The sequence below is a fragment of the Gobio gobio genome (genome assembly GCF_949357685.1).
Source record: "Gobio gobio genome assembly, chromosome: 1".
Lineage (NCBI taxonomy): Eukaryota > Metazoa > Chordata > Actinopteri > Cypriniformes > Gobionidae > Gobio > Gobio gobio.
The window spans coordinates 70,960,724-70,982,848 of NC_137097.1; the positions used below are offsets into that span (position 1 = coordinate 70,960,724).

At 35.7% G+C, this 22,125-nt stretch overlaps 1 protein-coding gene across 1 annotated transcript in view; it reads left to right on the plus strand.

Annotated features, from left to right (window-relative positions):
* LOC307124447 (uncharacterized protein) overlaps nucleotides 1–22,125 on the plus strand; it is a 270,885-nt gene that overhangs the window by 15,027 nt on the left and 233,733 nt on the right. The window lies entirely within an intron of this gene.

The window sequence follows — 22,125 nt, forward strand, 5'->3', positions numbered from 1 at the left end:
TAATTAATTTCTGTAGTTACATTTGTAATTACACAGTTGACACTTCCCTCACACCTAACCCTACCCTTAAACTTACCCATCCCACCACACCTGTCCCTAACCCTACCCGTATCCCACCTCAATATCAGAAAATGCACTATATAAAATCTCTCTCACTGTCTCTCTTTCTCACGCATCTAGGGGTGTAAAACCCTGCTGAAATGTGAGACAGTCAGCATTGGGGGAGCAAACGTGGACATGTTGGGTTTCCATGTTTTATGAAGACTTTCCATAGACATAATGATTTCCGTATTGTAATCTATCCCAATGCACCTAAACACGGCCCCTCACAGAAAACTTTTTGCATTTTTACATTTTCAATAAATAAATCAATAAAAGAATTTATATAATTTATAAGTTGATTTGCACATGGGTTTAATTTTGTGATGTATTACTACCATTATGGCCACATTTAGTCCCAACAACGTTAGGGGATACCTGAACCACACACACGCACACACACACACACACACACACACACACACACACACACACACACACACACACACACACACACACACACACACACACACACACACACACACACACACACACACACACACACACACACACACACACACACACACACACACACACACACACACACACACACACACACACACACACACACACACACACACACACAAATTGGTTCTATAAAATGACCTTTTCTCTATTTTAAATGAATTGATTACAAATAAAATATAATACACAATGACTATTAACAAATATCTTACTAAAATATTTTTTTCATACTTTATAATCATAACCACTTTTAGTAATAGTTTTAGCTAAATATAATAATAAATATATAAATAATAATAAATAAATATGAAAATACCTTAAATTTTTTCAGAGAGATTAAGAAGTATTTCTTTATGAAATGATAAAAAGCAAATATTTTAACCTGTATCAAACTAAACAACAAGCACAAAGTTAGCAAACACCTTTCCAGAGGCAATGTTGTTCGTACTCATTTTATTTCAAAGCCTAATCTTAAAAGTTTAAATTAGATCTAAATTAAATATTTAAAGTTTTAATAAAATCGTATATTCTTATTCTTCCCAGAAGACTGATGTATAAAGATAGCATCTGATGCCCAATGGATTTTGCTTAAATCCATCATAAACCATAATTTTTTTTTACTAAACAGAACCCAGTACATAATGTTAAATATTCTTTCTACAAAGATTCAAGCAGGTCTTGATTAATAACCCTTAACCATGTATGAAGCCCATGCAATGAAACATGTTAACAAACTTTGTCACAAATAAACAAAATTTGTTTCAATAAATTTCATTTGTTTTAAAAGATTATTAGTAAAAGAAGTTTAGACGTATCTTTAAGAAAATGTCCTCAGCAATCATTAGTGATAGCTTCAGGGTAGGGTGATGGGGTGATTTGAAGACCAGCTGGTCCTCTGTGGTCAATGACACAGCAGAAGTAAAGTCTTGAGTGAATATTTAATTTTACTCGTTTTATGTCTAAGCATGATCTTACTTTAAATATTAACTGGTCATATTTTACACTACTATAATATTTGACATTTTGTGGAAGCCATGATCTAGGATTGCATGTACAAGTTGTATATGATTTTACTTTTCTTGTGTCTCCCAAACTGGCCTTTATCATTGCGGAAACATACCCGTTACCGAAAATATACTATCGGTTATCTACTCAAAAATACGGTGAATTTTACAAATGTAACCTTATGTTGATGAGGCAGTTTGTCTGGTGACCAGAACAGACTTTGGAGAGAGCTGATGATTTGGAGAGCGCCCCAATGATTCTGCAGGGTGTTAAAGACCCTACAATGTTGTTGTTTGTTTTTGTCAACCTGGTGAATTTACACATGCAAGGTCTTCGGAAGTCGTGACTTCCAGGGTCAGTGGGTCTCTTGAGAATATTTGTTTTACCTTAAAACCAAAGATTTAGCTGTTGGTTTAATATTTTCAAAGTTTCAGCTGTGTTACAATCATGCAGTACAAGGATTCAGATGAAACCAAACAGAGTATGTTTCAACATGAGTTATACAATATTTGTACTCTAGTATCACACTTGCTATTTTTAATAGTCTTTACTAGTGCCTAATGCATTAGAATCCAGATAATATCAAGCTAAGTTGATTCAGTTGTTTATTACCACTGTCTTTATTATCTTTGGCACAAATAAATAGATGTTGATTAAAGCTTACATCATTGCCCATTTCCCTACAGATAAAATCCAAACATGTTCTTTATAGGAATTATGTGTGCACAAAAACTCTCTGTAAATTCAAGAGGCCTCGAGTAAGAAAACAGTGACATTGTTTAAGAAAAGATGTCATAGCACATAAAGAAAATCCAATTTATTGTGATAGTTATTTTTTCCCCTTCCATAGTCTTAGTCATATTATCAATATCACTGATCGCATTTTATTTGTCGGACTGTATATGGTTTTAGGTGAAGATTCCGATCTTGTTGTTGTCAGTGCAAGTTCATGCAAATCATCACTTGTGTGATGAATTCACTTTAAGCATATTTTTAATTGTATGGCTAAACTTTTTTTGTTTTCTTTTGACAAACCTACATTTCAAACGATTTCACAACCACGGGGAAAACATATTGTTTTGTAATACTCATTAAACCTAATCTTGGTGGATTTTTCTCATCTAGAACACAAAACTTGTACTGTTTTACACATTTTGACTATTTAACTATTTTTGTAGGTATCGTGTCATTTTAGAGGATTTACTAAAAGATTAAATGCACCAAAATCACAATGTTTGTAAATTGTTTTTACTACTCTGCTAGATTGATCATATTAAGTCAGATTTCAAATGAAGATTTTTTCCAAGCATAATCTTTATGCAACAATTATCCGTGCACAATTTAATACAAATGTGTACAGTGGGTAAGAAAAGAGACATTTAGCTATAATTAAAATATAATACAGAAATCATCTCCTGTAAAAGTTTGCAAAGTTGATTTTTTCCCCAGCCAGTAGATGACAGTTTTACATTGTGCTTCTTTGTACAGTCTTTAGATGAAGACTACTCTTTGAGCACGGTCAAACAAAATACAACATGAGAAAATTAAACTATGATGTTCTTTCAGAAGTGGTCACAAGCCAAGACACATTTCTGTTACATTTACAACTTTTGCGCTTAAAACACACCCGTCTATTACAGTTAGTTACAACATTTTACATTTGAGAATGATGTGGTGGTACCAATTTTATTATAATATGCGAACTTCAATAAAATAACCTTGATAACCTTGATAAGTAGTCATTCTAAGTAAAAAGTTAGATGATTCAGGCTGTTTTATTTTCCCCACACTCCAATACTATCTTTTAGGCATCTACCTTTTAGGTTTGATCCATGAAACGAGAACAAAAACAACATTACAATGTGTCGACATGGTTGTCTCAATAATTATTCAATAACCGGTAGAATTGTTTAACATCTCTTAATTTTTTACAATATTCAACTTAAATATTAGTTTTTAGTCATTTACAAAGGTGTCACGCATGATATCTTGTATATAATTATGATATTGTTACATGTTCTGGGTTGTTGGTACCTGTATGCGGTAAAACTTAGCAGTAAATGAGAGACGTGATTAGGTTGTTACTCAAGCGGTCCTCTGTGACGTCTTTTAATAAAACATTTCAGCGTCATCAAGGCAAACTCATTAACGGTATGCAGTGAAATAAATATAAACATACAAAACTTCATGGTAATGATTAGGCCATAGTGTATATCTTGACGTTATCAACATTTAGGGGTGCTGTACTCGTCCTCATGCGCTTATTATTTTTTGCTTAAAAAGTTTAATTGATTTTGTTCCATTTTTTCTGAAACAGTGTTTTACCACTTTATTTTTTTAAACATCACCATTCTTCTTTGTGTGTAATTGTAATTATGTGCATGTTTGTTATCCCCTTTCCACTAAATTCCAACATTTAGCTGTAATGCTAGCGACCAATTGATGTTCTGCACATCTCTTGGTTCGTATACAGCATTTGGTTGATTTAATCAGATGATGCATTAAACCACCGTATTCATCATTTACATAGTATTTATACTACCTTAAATGTATGTTTGGGTGTATAGAATGGTCAGACACAATCATGACATCAAGATTCAAGATTCAAGATTCAAGAGTTTTATTTGTCACATACACAGTTATATACACAATATACAACTGGCAGTGAAATGTAAACAGGTCCGCTCCATGGACAGTGCAAATAACAGTTACAAGAAATTAAAATAGAAATAGAATAAAATTAGAATAAAAAGTATTAACATAAGTAGGATTATAAATAAATCAAGTAAAGATAAAAATTGGAAATAAGATAAAATAAAAATATAAAAAATATGTGGATATGATAAGTGAGATAAACTGTAGACTTAAAAATAAGTGGTTAACATAAAATATATATATGTATGTATATATAAAGAAGTATAATGTGCAAGGTTTATTACAGGTTGTTACACAGTAACAATAGGAACGTAAAGTGCAGTGCAATGGCAGTATGTGGATGTTAATGTTTAAACTGGATGTTTATGCGTGTGCGGGGTGAAGTGAAGTCACGTGACTGAGTTCAGGAGTCTGATGGCCTGGGGGAAGAAACTCCTCCTGAGTCTTTCAGTCTTTGCCATCAGGCTACGGAAGCGCTTACCAGATGGCAGCAGGGTGAAGTGAGAGTTTGCAGGGTGATTAATGTCTCTGATGATTTTAGTAGCTCTACCTCTGCAGCGTTTGGTGTAGATGTCCTGCACCAAATTAAGTGATTCAGCATTTTATTTCAACAGTGTTTTTTAGAATATACGAACATTAATTGAAGTATTGAAGAAAATGATAGAATGGCATTACATACATAAAGTAAAACATCAATAATGACATTACAGATGATCTAGCCAGAAAAGAAAATCTCTGCAGACTATCATGTTTTTCTCTAGTATGTAGTTGACCAGCGTTTCAACCATTTCAATAATGTCAGTTTTCTCATTTTTTGACACCAGTGATACACATAGATCTGATACATATGTACACATACAGAGTACTTCGGTAACTCCTAACTCATCGCTACAATCGGACATCACATCCAGAACCTTTCTGAGGATTACACAGATAGGTTCTTTGCTCTTAAACAAGCTTGTCACATCAGGCAATGAATTTGTCAGGTCTCTTATGCCGTCCATTTCATTTTTGAGATTTGTTACACGTTTGGTACCCCCCGCACAATCATTATTTGAACCACATACATAGTCGATGATTTTACGCATCAAGCCAACCAGACCTCTAAAGACAATCTTCCTTCAACTTCTGACGTTGCAGTGGCACAGAAATCTGTACTGATGTAATCGTCAAACCTAGGCTAGTAGAGCTAGATCCCTTCGGTTAGGAACCCAGATTGCTTGCGATAACTGAGCACTGTGTGTAGAGTTTATCAGGACTGCCATTTTGGGAGCCTCCCTTACCCCCCTGTTGTGAGGTGTATGGGGGTTGTCGTCAGGAAGTCATAATAGCTAAGTAAAACTACACTCTTTTTAAAACTGCTAACAAGTATTTACCAATACTTAAAGTACTTTTTCTAAACTCTTAACGCTGCAACACACCTACATCATAGTTAAACTTCTGTCCCAAAACCATATTTTGTTAAATACAAAATCTACCTTTCAAAATATAGCTAATGTAATCAAAACAGAGCAAACCCAATTCAAAATTGAACCATTCTGTCTGTTACTCTAGAACTAATTTCTATCCAACATGAACATAGTGCACAATGACAAATACTAACAATTGATGGTATTATTATGAAACCTGCATTACTGTCAAGTTTCAGTTCAACCTGCAGACAATATGCATTCCATTGCTATATATATATATATAATATATAGTTTATTTTACGGTAAGCCATTCTACAATTTTGTTGAATGTGTCCTATTTAGTATTCACTTGTTCACTTTTAGATAGTATGTTGCCAAGAATGTACTTATTTTTCCTTCTCTCCTCTACCTCTCCTTCCACCCATTGTCCTGATCCTACTACTCCTCTCCTCCATCTACTCCTCTCCCTCCACTCCACTGTACACTGTAAAACTTATATGATCAATAAGTTATGAAAGCATATGTTTTTACATTGCTTAAACTAATCAGAATAAGTTAACCAATTTTCAACTTTTTATAAATTACACTAGATTCAACAATTTTATTTTAAAGTACTTGAATATTTAAAGCAATAGAGTCCTATTTTACGGTAAGTTCAAGTAATGGAAATAACTTCAACAATGATTTTTAACACTATAGATGTTTTACAAGATAAAATATTTCAAAGATCTGCTGCTTAAAAAAAAAGTTGTTTCAGTCTTTGTTTTATATATTTTCAAAACAATGAAAAAATGGTTTAGATTAGGTTCTCCAAAAATATTTGTGTATAAACTTGCAAAAAAATTATGTACATTTTACACATATGGATATTAAGTAAATCTACTTAACTATATGAGGTCAAATTAACAAAGTGGACAAGTAAATATAACTTGGCCTGTTAAATTATATAGAGTAATTTTTACTTACAAATCTGATGTAATTACACAAAATCATTTACTCTTTAAATACATTTTACTTAGTGTTGGTAATTATGTTAAATTGAATTAAATGTTACTCTTATAATGTGACAAAATAATACTGTGACAATGTGCAGTTAATTCTCATTAAGAAGAAATAACAAGCACTTACAGAAACCTATAATGCTTATAATCACTTTAAAGGTTTAAGCAACTTGAGCAATGATAAACATCCACGTTCATTGACATATTAAACACATATTACAACTCTAAAATTAGCAGCTCTATGCATAGATAGCTTAATCTCAGTATCAAAACATTTGATACATCCATCATGTTCAACTATGTTGTTTTAATACAGCATAAGAGATGCGTAAATGTATACGTAAAAGTTGCACACAATGAACCTTTTGGATGTCACAGGGTACAAGTTACAAACAGTATTACACCGCTTGCAACCCTAATTCTTTAGGAGGTAAATACGGATTTTTACGATTGCGTGAGCACAATTTTAAAAACAAGACTTGTCAAAACACTACACACAATTCACACATCCGTACACACAAGTAGCAGAACACCTCAGTTCTTTTGCAAAATGAAACCCTTCTTTCAAATTTTACAATAATTTAACAAAACCCAATTTTGACACCGTATGGCACACACAAGGTTCATATAATCTGATTCTGTTTGATTCATTTACACTCTGCTGTTCTCAATCTTAAACAACTGTACCATTTCTAATTTTATAATGATATAATCTGGGTTTGATTTTCAGAGAGTTTTGTTAGAGTAAAGTATATGAATATATTGAACAAACAATACACATAAGACCAGTACTGCATATTGATGAAAATATTTATTTCTCTCCACATTGTAAAATCATTCAATTCATTCATGCCTTTTAACTCTCTCAATGTCAACCCATGGGTACTCAGAGCTCATGGTCAATCAAGGTTGCCCGAATCGCATCTGATAAATTTGGTCCCCAGTCTTCTTTGTCCACATCCCACGTCTACCTCTTCCTACTCACTATACCCCTCTTCCCCTCTCTACCCCTCATCCTCCACGGGCTCCCCCTCTTATCCTCACTCTTCCTCTTACTACGACGTTGCCTTCTATTTTGGTAACTAACCTGTTGCCCTTTTATAGTGCTTACCCTGATTGTTGAGTTTACAATTAAGCACCTAAGTGTCTACATGCCTGATGTTTGATCAATTGGTTTATAGGGGTGATATTTTGGAAAACAGTGCCTTGAAATGGCAAAGAAGTGACATCAGGTTAGATTTTGATGTCTAATGTTGAGTGTTTAGGGTTTTGCAAAACACTGTGTGTAGTGTTATGCAAAAACTGTGAGGCTGAGAATGTGATTATAGTTGTGCAGATCAGGGGTGAGGTTTTGCTCATTGAGGTCAGTTTAAATATGTGTGCCGTGCATGTCATTTTAGTGTGTTAACAATTGAAAAAACTGTAATAATAATAAAATAATCATCTTAAATGATTCTAACACTATTTTAACAAGATAAAATATTTCAGAGATCTGCTACTTAAAATGCTTATCAGTTGTTTCAGTCTTTGTTTTATATATTTTTCAATACGTTTGAGCTGCTGCTGTTGTTTCAAAAGTAGAGGCTTTATACTATATTTAAAGATTGGAGCATTAGGTCTTCATTTGTGACTTACTGTGTTTAACCATTTATAAATACGACCAGAAGAATCTTTGATTTTGGTATTGGGTAAGCTCGAATGAAAAAATTTAAGCAATTTTAGAATCATGTTAACTGACTGTATATTGTGTCAAAACAACCTGGATTGTGTTGTATTGGTAACAACAGAACGATGTTGTGCTAATTGTAATTAGAGTTTTGGAAAATGTGACTATAGAATGGATGAAATGGAAAAAAAACATGCAATTGTGGATTCGAATTCTTAACATATTTAAAAAGTAAATGGATGGAATTTTATTTTTGTTCAGATTTTAAGGTCACGTGTATGTACTAAAGATAATGATAAGATGTTCAGTTAAATACTTTTATTGACGTTGTCATATTAATTTGGCTTAAGTAATATTAAAATGCAATGTATATGGTATCTAACACATCGATAATAATTTAAATGTTTTTCCAAATTATACAAACACTTTTAAACAATATTCTACAATCTGTATAAGCCATTATGTTGCCTGGTAACAGATTTTTAGAGGCGACTGAAATTGTATCCAATCACAGTTAAACAAATTCACAGTTGTTACGGTTGGTGCGGTGCAGCAGGGATGAATCAGAATCGGACTTCCAACAATAGACGGGTTTATTCAGCGAGGGGATAACATAGCAACCAAACACACAATACCAACCATAGTAAACATATCAATAAGAATAGACAAGGAGTACAGTGAAGTGAGTCCAATATAATGGGAGTGCAGGGAATCCGGGGAGTGCGGGAGAGAGGATGACGAAGTGAGTTCAGTTGTAGGACAGGGAGGATCATGGGAAACTGAGTCCATGACAATTGTAGTTTGTAACAATTGTATATTACAATATAATTGTACAAATAGTGTTTTTACCAGAACGCATGTTCCTATTCAATACTTATTAAGGCATATCACCATGACTTAAAATTAATTAAACTCAACTCCGCTTAAAAAGCATGTCAATTGCTGAAAAGACGGTGTGTAACATAGGCATGTCACTCCACAAGAGGACAAGACTCTTTGTACAACATTCGAAAGGGTAGTCCTCTTGAATTTGGGGAGTCATTATCAGAGTCTGAGTCGCTGCTGCTTTGAAGCCAATATTTCGAATTTCGGCCTCCTCATAGCATTTACGCCGCTTAAGTCGGTTTTGTTCATGTAGCGTCTTGTTCCTGCAGGTTGATATGAGTACACAATCATCAGGCTTTGGGTCCTCACTGTCCTTTGTCACCTCGAACCTCACATTGGCGTCACTCCATCCCATTCGTTGATGTAAAAGGTTTTACTAGCAAGCCCATTAAGATCGCTCAAAACACGATTGTAGAAAAATTACCAGTCTTTAGCGGGGAAAACCACACAAGGTGTCTCCGATGTTTCCAATTCTTCAAAGAATTACATAGCGTAGAGTTTGACCATCTGTGCTGCCTTGTCAAAAACAAATCCGCCAATATAAACACCCCCTAGCAGAAATTCCTGCTTCACAAAATCTTCATCTTCATGAAGAAACTTGGTCAAATGGATCCTCTGTTTTTTCTGTCGTGTGTAAGGAAGGTTTTCTTCCGTTTCAACAGAACTTCTTGTCAGTGTTACACCCATCACAGATGTTTCAGAAGTTTCAGGAGTAGCCATTGTAACACTAGAGTTGTAGACCATTTCCTAACTTCTTTAAATACCAAATTGAGTGGGTAGGACCTGTAGCTTCAAGGTGGTTAGAGAGAATATGACACCTTAAATAGTTATAAAACACCAGCCTTAACACACTCAGTGCAATTAATCATGTCACAGCATCTAACCCCTGTTCTTTGAATGGTATTACACAATCAAAATAAAATGTTTTCTTCCCCCTCCAAACATACATTTAAGGTAGTATAAATACTATGTAAATGATGAATACGGTGGTTTAATGCATCATCTGATTAAATCAACCAAATGCTGTATACGAACCAAGAGATGTGCAGAACATCAATTGGTCGCTAGCATTACAGCTAAATGTTGGAATTTAGTGGAAAGGGGATAACAAACATGCACATAATTACAATTACACACAAAGAAGAATGGTGATGTTTAAAAAAATAAAGTGGTAAAACACTGTTTCAGAAAAAATGGAACAAAATCAATTAAACTTTTTAAGCAAAAAATAATAAGCGCATGAGGACGAGTACAGCACCCCTAAATGTTGATAACGTCAAGATATACACTATGGCCTAATCATTACCATGAAGTTTTGTATGTTTATATTTATTTCACTGCATACCGTTAATGAGTTTGCCTTGATGACGCTGAAATGTTTTATTAAAAGACGTCACAGAGGACCGCTTGAGTAACAACCTAATCACGTCTCTCATTTACTGCTAAGTTTTACCGCATACAGGTACCAACAACCCAGAACATGTAACAATATCATAATTATATACAAGATATCATGCGTGACACCTTTGTAAATGACTAAAAACTAATATTTAAGTTGAATATTGTAAAAAATTAAGAGATGTTAAACAATTCTACCGGTTATTGAATAATTATTGAGACAACCATGTCGACACATTGTAATGTTGTTTTTGTTCTCGTTTCATGGATCAAACCTAAAAGGTAGATGCCTAAAAGATAGTATTGGAGTGTGGGGAAAATAAAACAGCCTGAATCATCTAACTTTTTACTTAGAATGACTACTTATCAAGGTTATCAAGGTTATTTTATTGAAGTTCGCATATTATAATAAAATTGGTACCACCACATCATTCTCAAATGTAAAATGTTGTAACTAACTGTAATAGACGGGTGTGTTTTAAGCGCAAAAGTTGTAAATGTAACAGAAATGTGTCTTGGCTTGTGACCACTTCTGAAAGAACATCATAGTTTAATTTTCTCATGTTGTATTTTGTTTGACCGTGCTCAAAGAGTAGTCTTCATCTAAAGACTGTACAAAGAAGCACAATGTAAAACTGTCATCTACTGGCTGGGGAAAAAATCAACTTTGCAAACTTTTACAGGAGATGATTTCTGTATTATATTTTAATTATAGCTAAATGTCTCTTTTCTTACCCACTGTACACATTTGTATTAAATTGTGCACGGATAATTGTTGCATAAAGATTATGCTTGGAAAAAATCTTCATTTGAAATCTGACTTAATATGATCAATCTAGCAGAGTAGTAAAAACAATTTACAAACATTGTGATTTTGGTGCATTTAATCTTTTAGTAAATCCTCTAAAATGACACGATACCTACAAAAATAGTTAAATAGTCAAAATGTGTAAAACAGTACAAGTTTTGTGTTCTAGATGAGAAAAATCCACCAAGATTAGGTTTAATGAGTATTACAAAACAATATGTTTTCCCCGTGGTTGTGAAATCGTTTGAAATGTAGGTTTGTCAAAAGAAAACAAAAAAAGTTTAGCCATACAATTAAAAATATGCTTAAAGTGAATTCATCACACAAGTGATGATTTGCATGAACTTGCACTGACAACAACAAGATCGGAATCTTCACCTAAAACCATATACAGTCCGACAAATAAAATGCGATCAGTGATATTGATAATATGACTAAGACTATGGAAGGGGAAAAAATAACTATCACAATAAATTGGATTTTCTTTATGTGCTATGACATCTTTTCTTAAACAATGTCACTGTTTTCTTACTCGAGGCCTCTTGAATTTACAGAGAGTTTTTGTGCACACATAATTCCTATAAAGAACATGTTTGGATTTTATCTGTAGGGAAATGGGCAATGATGTAAGCTTTAATCAACATCTATTTATTTGTGCCAAAGATAATAAAGACAGTGGTAATAAACAACTGAATCAACTTAGCTTGATATTATCTGGATTCTAATGCATTAGGCACTAGTAAAGACTATTAAAAATAGCAAGTGTGATACTAGAGTACAAATATTGTATAACTCATGTTGAAACATACTCTGTTTGGTTTCATCTGAATCCTTGTACTGCATGATTGTAACACAGCTGAAACTTTGAAAATATTAAACCAACAGCTAAATCTTTGGTTTTAAGGTAAAACAAATATTCTCAAGAGACCCAATGACCCTGGAAGTCACGACTTCCGAAGACCTTGCATGTGTAAATTCACCAGGTTGACAAAAACAAACAACAACATTGTAGGGTCTTTAACACCCTGCAGAATCATTGGGGCGCTCTCCAAATCATCAGCTCTCTCCAAAGTCTGTTCTGGTCACCAGACAAACTGCCTCATCAACATAAGGTTACATTTGTAAAATTCACCGTATTTTTGAGTAGATAACCGATAGTATATTTTCAGTAAAGGGTATGTTTCCGCAATGATAAAGGCCAGTTTGGGAGACACAAGAAAAGTAAAATCATATACAACTTGTACATGCAATCCTAGATCATGGCTTCCACAAAATGTCAAATATTATAGTAGTGTAAAATATGACCAGTTAATATTTAAAGTAAGATCATGCTTAGACATAAAACGAGTAAAATTAAATATTCACTCAAGACTTTACTTCTGCTGTGTCATTGACCACAGAGGACCAGCTGGTCTTCAAATCACCCCATCACCCTACCCTGAAGCTATCACTAATGATTGCTGAGGACATTTTCTTAAAGATACGTCTAAACTTCTTTTACTAATAATCTTTTAAAACAAATGAAATTTATTGAAACAAATTTTGTTTATTTGTGACAAAGTTTGTTAACATGTTTCATTGCATGGGCTTCATACATGGTTAAGGGTTATTAATCAAGACCTGCTTGAATCTTTGTAGAAAGAATATTTAACATTATGTACTGGGTTCTGTTTAGTAAAAAAAAATTATGGTTTATGATGGATTTAAGCAAAATCCATTGGGCATCAGATGCTATCTTTATACATCAGTCTTCTGGGAAGAATAAGAATATACGATTTTATTAAAACTTTAAATATTTAATTTAGATCTAATTTAAACTTTTAAGATTAGGCTTTGAAATAAAATGAGTACGAACAACATTGCCTCTGGAAAGGTGTTTGCTAACTTTGTGCTTGTTGTTTAGTTTGATACAGGTTAAAATATTTGCTTTTTATCATTTCATAAAGAAATACTTCTTAATCTCTCTGAAAAAATTTAAGGTATTTTCATATTTATTTATTATTATTTATATATTTATTATTATATTTAGCTAAAACTATTACTAAAAGTGGTTATGATTATAAAGTATGAAAAAAATATTTTAGTAAGATATTTGTTAATAGTCATTGTGTATTATATTTTATTTGTAATCAATTCATTTAAAATAGAGAAAAGGTCATTTTATAGAACCAATTTGTGTGTGTGTGTGTGTGTGTGTGTGTGTGTGTGTGTGTGTGTGTGTGTGTGTGTGTGTGTGTGTGTGTGTGTGTGTGTGTGTGTGTGTGTGTGTGTGTGTGTGTGTGTGTGTGTGTGTGTGTGTGTGTGTGTGTGTGTGTGTGTGTGTGTGTGTGTGTGTGCGTGTGTGTGGTTCAGGTATCCCCTAACGTTGTTGGGACTAAATGTGGCCATAATGGTAGTAATACATCACAAAATTAAACCCATGTGCAAATCAACTTATAAATTATATAAATTCTTTTATTGATTTATTTATTGAAAATGTAAAAATGCAAAAAGTTTTCTGTGAGGGGCCGTGTTTAGGTGCATTGGGATAGATTACAATACGGAAATCATTATGTCTATGGAAAGTCTTCATAAAACATGGAAACCCAACATGTCCACGTTTGCTCCCCCAATGCTGACTGTCTCACATTTCAGCAGGGTTTTACACCCCTAGATGCGTGAGAAAGAGAGACAGTGAGAGAGATTTTATATAGTGCATTTTCTGATATTGAGGTGGGATACGGGTAGGGTTAGGGACAGGTGTGGTGGGATGGGTAAGTTTAAGGGTAGGGTTAGGTGTGAGGGAAGTGTCAACTGTGTAATTACAAATGTAACTACAGAAATTAATTACAGATGTAATTACAAGCAGGTATTTTTTTAAATGTAAGTACAATGTAAAAACATGTATGTACACAATAAGTGCATTGTATCAAATTATTAATTAAAATGTTAGTACATAGTAGTTAAGGCCACCTAATATAAAGTGGGTCCGTGCATTTCCTTTTGTAAATTAGTCAATCAATGTATTTACATTATAGTGTGTAATATATATATATCCACCTACATTGTTTGAGTCGATGCCAAACACTACCAGAAAACAACTATTGCTTTTTTTTTAAATCATACAATTTAAAAATGATATTTGTAGAAATAAGCTCTAAAACATTATAAAGTAATGGAACATTCTCTGTTTAGTAAAATAATCCTTTATGCTGGATTTAAAAATCATAGGACGTCAGATGTTGGATACACCACTCTTATAGGAAGATAGAGACTTAATAAATGTATTAAAAACTTTTAAAGATTTTATTTTGTCTCTAAAGCATTTTCTCTGGGGAAAATAAGTTAAGGTATTACATAGATTGTGTCCCCCCTGATTCCTGCCCTGTCACTGCTGTGACTGTGTCAAATTTCACACCCCCACCGAGTGCAAGTGACATTCTTGGAGAGACAGAGAGAGACCAGAGAGAGTGATTTTATATTGCTTTAAAGGGTATTTTTCTTTTGTAAAACATCCCATGTATATACATGATTGTAAAACCCCTACTTTTCCCTGCTCCCTGAAAATGAAAGTTATAACTATATAACGTAAGCTATAATAAACTGTAATATTTTATCTGGCCAGTTTCAGTACATTTTAGTATGATAATTGTTATTATATATTGTAATATTATATATTTTGTTTATATTCATCACATTTAAATAGAAATACATTATTTTATAAAAACCAATTGCACATTTCACAATGTGTATGTGTGAGGCAGTGAGTGAGTATGTGAGACAGTGTGGTGTATGTGTGTGTGTGTGTGTGTGTGTGTGTGTGTGTGTGTGTGTGTGTGTGTGTGTGTGTGTGTGTGTGTGTGTGTGTGTGTGTGTGTGTGTGTGTGTGTGTGTGTGTGTGTGTGTGTGTGTTAGTGTGTGTGTGTGTGTGTGTTTGTGTGTACATATTGTGATGTACCATAATGACAATTCTCGGTTCCTCTGAGAAAAAATCCCCCGTCTATGGAATGCACCAACCCCTCACGTGTCCGGCAGATGTCCCCCCGAAATCACCCTTCAAATAGTCGTGGCAAAGTTCAAAACAATCATTCTTCACATTGGTGGCCTAGAGGTCATACCCTGACATCGCTATGAGACCTCAAAGGTCATATCACTCCCCGGAGGATACACAAGGTCAAAGGTGACTGCAACGTGGGTGGTCAAGGTCAAACGCGGGGGAGGGGAACGATGTGGGTGGTCCAGGTCAAAGGGGGCGTGGTAGGTCAAAGGTCGCAATCAATCAAAGTGACACAAGGTAGCTTATATACACTACTCATATGCAATGGCCACCCCAGTCCCTGACCTGGGGCCTCATGTACAAAGACCTGCGTTGAATTCATACTAAAACATTGCGTATGGACAAAGCTGTAAATGTGCGTACACACAAAAAAAAAAACCCAGATGTATGAATCTCTGTGTACGAAGGATCCCACGCATGTTCTCTTTGTACATCCCAATTAACGTAAAATTGAGCGCACATGCACAAGCACCATGCCCCACCCAACATCTCCTCCCTTAAATAAAGCAATTTAAATATGGTAATGAGTCCACTTTGGCAAAAGAAAGCAGTAAGAAAATGGCTAAAGCAAGCGGCAAGAAACAAAACTTTACAGAGAGTGAATTGGAGGTGCTACTATCGGAGGTAGAAATTAGAAAAAAATATTTTATTTGGAACTTTGTCCTCCGGAATTAATAACAAAAGGAAAAATATGAGTGGGAGAGTTTGGCAGCCATCATCCTGGGCCAGAAAATCATTGTGGTCCCTAAAAACTCGTTCTCTTTGGATTCTGCCATTAGCAAAGTCCTCTAATAAGGCCAAGCTGACATCGCCATAGACTAAGGGTTGTATCAATTTGCATATGCCTACTTAATTGCAAAATTGATAGAATATTCCCATAAGGTTCGTATGACAATATGTCAATTATTTTATAAAGTGCAAATTAATAGCAATACTTCCCACAGGTGGTGGTGCGATAGACTTGTAGAACAATTCGTTGTGTAATGTTTGCAACTTCACTTCATTGCCTCTAAGAGTCGCCAACGGACAAAAACAATGAGAAATGTGCGTACGCCAGACATGAAATTGGCGTGGAGGAACGCACATTCTCGCGTTAATTTCACTGTTAGTACATCCGACCGTGAGCGTGAAAGCTGGCGTACGCACAAAAAAGTTTTTGTGCGTACGCAAGATTGATACATGAGACCCCTGAACCCTATAGATGATGAGTGAGTGAACTGAAGAGAAGCGCCAACATGGATCTGGAGAGATTCTGAATGGAGGAATGATCTCTGATCTCTGGTCATAATGTGATCCCCCCCCCCCCCCACTTTCCATTCTTTTGCTTCAATGAAAGGTTAGATTTTTGCCAATTTTTTGAATGAAAGATTAAAAGGATAAACAATGCAGATTTATTTTTTACAGCCATCTTTGATCATATTTACCAGGGGGGCAAAAAAATCTGACCAGCACTGTATATTTAAATAGACCACCCTAAAATTAAAATGCTGTTATTTTCAAAAATAAACTATAAACTATAACTCCATCTGAAACCATTTTCTAGGTATGTAACATGGAAATTCTTGTCATTGCCCCACCCATACCGCACATTTAGGGCTGGGCACTATGACAATATATACCATAGCAATGGTATATAATCTCTATAGTTAGAAATGTTGCTATATCATGTTAAACATATACGCGTAGCACAGCACTATTGAAACTTTAGCAATGAAACGCATGTACAAGAGAATACTGTGCAGGACATACTTGATGTTAAAGGGATAGTTCACCCAAAAATGAAAATTCTGTCATCATTTACTCTCAAGTTGTTTCAAACCTGTATGAATTTCTTTGCTGAACACAAAAGAAGATATTTTGAATAATGTCGGTAACCAAATGATTTTGGCCCAACAAATTTGATGGACCCCATTCACTTCCATAGTATTTTTTTCTCTACTATGGAAGTCAATGGGGTCCATCAACTGTTTGGTTACCGATATTATTCAAAATATCTTCCCTTGTGTTCAGCAGAAGACAGATATTCATACAGGTTTGAAACAACTTGAGGGTGAGTAAATGGTGACAATTTTCATTTTTGAGTGAACTATCCCTTTAAAAAGAATTAAAGGGATAGTTCACCCAAAACATTAAATTAGCCCATGATTTACTTGCCCTCAAGCCATCCTAGGTGTATATGACATTCTTCTTTCAGACGAATAAAATCAGAGTTACCGTATATAAAAAAATGTCCTGGGGCCTCATTTATAAACGTTGCGTATGCACAAAAGAAGGCGTACGCCGCTCTCTACGCAATAATTGGTATTTATAAAAAGCAAACTTGACGGGAAAATGTGCGGTCCTTCACGCAAGCTCTGACCCAGGCGTACGCACAAAAACGGGTGAAATGAGAAATGGCGACACCGTCGGCAGATGGAAGAAACAATTGAAAGTGTGTGAAACTGTAGACCGTTGTGTAAAAGAAATGGCAATACTGCCTCTCATAAATAACTTGAAGACTTCAGAAAGCAAGTATTACAATCAACAGCCTACACGAACACCCGTTTGATCGATCTGCAGTGTACAACAAACAAAATCAAAACGAAAAAAAAAGTGAAATATGTTCTGCATGGTATTCATGCATATGCCTTTAGTTTGTTTTATTTTCGATAAAATAACATATGACGCATGTCTCAACCATTCAGAAAGCTGCAAGAAATTACATTTGCGCTGAACTATTTCCCATTTCCAAGTAGATAATAGGGATAGGGATTAATAGGGATTCCCCAATAATTTCCGCCCGTCTCTCATCAAGAGGGCTCAGCTCCGGTGTCCCCTCTCCCCACCCGTGGCAGACACACTGTGCCGATGGAGCGCTAGACGCTTTTTTGCCTCGACTTTGATGTCCAACCATTTCTTTTTTATTTCGTCCACGGTCCGAGGTTGTGAGGCGACAGCATTTAGGCGTCTGCAACCTTTTACCACTCAAGTGCCTTTTTGGCATCAGTAATGCCCACACTGTGTCACTCAAAAAAATATTTTTCTCCTCTTTTCCACCTCGCCAACGATAATTTCTACTTCACATTGAGTGAAGTTACGTTTTTTTTATTTCCTCTCTGTATTTGCCATGATTTCGCAATCGATGAATATTAACTTGTGGGTGTTTCACGGACTATTTATGGGCAACTATGAGCGTGACATGAAGCCGCAAAAGCTGCGCTACATTTAGAATTGATTGTGATTTATTAAGGGAAAACTGCGTAGGACGTGCGTGCGCACGGTTTTATACATCCGAATATTTCTGTGCGTACACACGTCCTATGTTTCATCCGTACGCCACTTCTAAAGCAAATCCTACGCAAAGTTTTATAAATGAGGCCCCTGGCTCTTCCAGCGTTATAATGGCAGTGAAGGGCCCTGTTTCTGTCCAAATATTCTGTCCAGAGCATCCATCCATGATAATTAAGTTAATAAAGGCCTTCTGAAGTGAAGCAATGCGTTTGTGAAAGAAAAATATTAGTTTTTAAAACTTTATCTACTTAAAATAACTTGCTTCCGGCAAATAGGCCGTATACATCGATTTACAGCAAAAGAGTAACACTTAATGATACATGACGTATTGACGAACACGGAAGCGCAGAGGACAGACCAAAACAAAACACCAGTCACGAATTAGAAGTCTAAAACGAGAATTAGTTTGAAAGAAGAATATCATACACCTAGGATGACTTGAGGGTGAGTAAATTATGGGCTAATTTAAATTTTTAGGTGAACTATCCCTCTAGGCACAATAAGTCAAGAAAAATAACTTAATGTAGTGCACATGCTGACTTACACAGCTAAAGTGCACAAACAGAAAACCAATTCAGTTATCTTTCTTTTGTCAAAATGACCATTGAGAAGAGTATTCATGTAAACAGTTGGTTATGTCTCAAGTGAACATAAACAGTTGGGTGTAAACTAGATGTTTATTAGTATAATCAGTATAATTAGCAGCCTAATATACTTATTGCTCTCTGTGCCATTAATGCTAATCAAACATAAAAGAAAATAACTTCTGCTCTTGACTAAATAACTACTACAATGCGTTCACACAAAGCGTCGATACTTGATGGAGGGCGTATCTGAAGCTTGGTGTTGACAATTGTCATAGTGACAACAGCCAATCACATTACTTCCAGCTTGGACTGCAACGTGCTAGGATATTTGCATAAAGGCGATCTGATTGGCTGACGTCTTCGTTGACGCTTGAAAAGTTGAAAATGACTGCTGCAAGCAACGCCAGAGTGAAACCCAAATTCAACCCAAATTCAGTTCGGCAACGCATGACATCAGCCATTCAAAGTAAATGAAAAAATCGTTAGCGCAACGCCCCGTGTGAATGCACCGTCATAGCTTTAATAAGAACAGATTTATATATAGGTCAAACAGGGAAGACTGTGAAGTATTTTATTTTTACATTTGATTATTTAATATCTTTACCGTTTCTAACTACTAGGCTACATTTTGTTACTTACCAATTCTGATTTAGCATCAGGGTTCACCTTCAGCTCAGCCTCCAGGCACTGGAGAGACTCTACATCTTTTACAGGAAGACGATCTTTGAACTTGGCCCCATCATGGACATCAGGCCTTGGGCGATGTGTTGACTGTAGAATTCTCATAATTGTATTTTGCTGGTCAAGAAGCATTTCTTGTTTTGTCAATATCTCCCTCAGCAAAACTGAAAGAAATAAACATGCATATTAGCTGACTGACACAATCAAGTCAATGTGTTGCATCAGGACTTGATATATTCTCCAGAACAGTTTAGACAATTGAATAGATTATTTTCTAAATGCCATATGTCCAAAGAACATTATTCTCTACAACCATTCATCGTAGATATTAATCAAGAGTATTACACCTGTGTTAACTTTAAAGTTGCACATTTGTATAACATACTTTGTAGTGGTTGGTTTCTCCTTACGACAGATTCTGAGCCTGCTGGCTGTAAGTAATCCAACTCTGTTGGAGGGTGACTTTTTGGCAAGTTATCTAAACCTGGCTGGCTATTTGGCTGGAAGAGAGGTGGTTGTTGATTTTCTAGTGGCTGACTAGCTAGCTGTTGGAGAGGTGGTTGGCTCCATGCTGGTGGCTGACTAGCTGGCTGATAGAAAGCTGATTGGTCACTTGCTGGTGGCTGACTAGCTGGCTGGTAGAAAGGTGATTGGTCACTAGCTGATGGCTGACTTGCTGGCTGGTAGAAAGGTGATTGGTCACTAGCTGATGGCTGACTTGCTGGCTGGTAAAGAGTCGATGTATCACATGCTGGATGTCTACTTGCTGGCTGGTAGAGAGAGGGTTGTTGAACCACTGGTGGCTGACTAGCTGGCTGGTAGACAGATGATTGGCCGATAGCTGATGGCTGACTAGCTGTCTGGCAGAGAGGAGGCTGCTGTCTTGCTGAAGAGGGGCTTCGAGTTGACTGACTAAATGTTTGAAATACTGGTGGCTTAATACGAGGCGGTGGTTCCAGGGCTTTCAAATTTTGACCTTCGTTTTCATCATTGTCACTGTCACTCAAAAGTTTAAAGTTTTGAAGTCTAAAGCTTTTCCTTTCATAGAAAAATAGAAATTGACACAAGGTTACTACTGCCATTTACTGAAAGAGATATTTGCTACTTAAAAACATAATAATAATAACAATAAAATAAAACTCAAACAGAATAAAAATTCATGTTGGAAATGAGAATTGTTTGCTTACATAATTCGTCTAGGTTTTTTAGCCCCACTTTCTGTATCAGACTGAATGTCAGAGAAGATTTCTGCTTCAGGGAGTTTTTTCCTGGCATCGTCATAGTTGTCTAAAACACACATGCAAGACTAAATGACACCTAGTCTAAATTGACCCATTGACCACCTAGTCTAAATAGCCCCTTTCACACATACAGTCTTTACTGGTAAACTTCCGGTACATTAACATTAAAATAATGTTGTCAACTTGGACAGATGAAACTAAAGCACTTCTTATCCAGGTGGATGAAGAAAACGGAGTGTTTCCCCTACCATTATATAAGGGGTGTGCCCCGCCCTCCTACCGCCACCCTTGAAGATCAAGTAAATTTGATTTGATTTTCTTTATAGCGCCAGATTACAGTTTGTTATTTTATTAAACAAACTAAATAGCCCTTAAGTAATTTGTTATTTATCTTATTTCCACGATGGCATGTCTTTTCTATCTGTGTTTGCGCTTTTACAATTATCCCAAATGAGTGCGCACGCGCGCACACTCACACACAAACACTTGCGTCACATACAGATGAGCACTTTGCGTTTTTTAAACGCTCACAGAGAACTGAAGATGGCAACACTCGCCCTACTGTGAATAGCAGCCGGGAGTAGCTCTCCTGCTCCAAGCGAGCGGCTCCGCTTCCGAAGATGAACAACTTCGAAGCACGCTCCGCTGTGTGTGTGTGTGTTCTACGCCCCGTGCTCATAGCGCATTCTGCTCAATGCTCCGCTGCAACCTTCGTGTGTGTTTGTGTTGCGCGCTGCTCAGTCGCTCACCTGAAAGGCACTTTTTTTGGCCTTTAAACACCTTAAAACGCGCACATGTAGGTCAGAGAAATCAGCCCCCCCCCCCCCACCAACACACTCAAACGGTTCGGTGTTTAAAGGGGTAGGTCACCCAAAACATTTTATTCTGTCATTAATTACTAAAACCTACGTCAGTG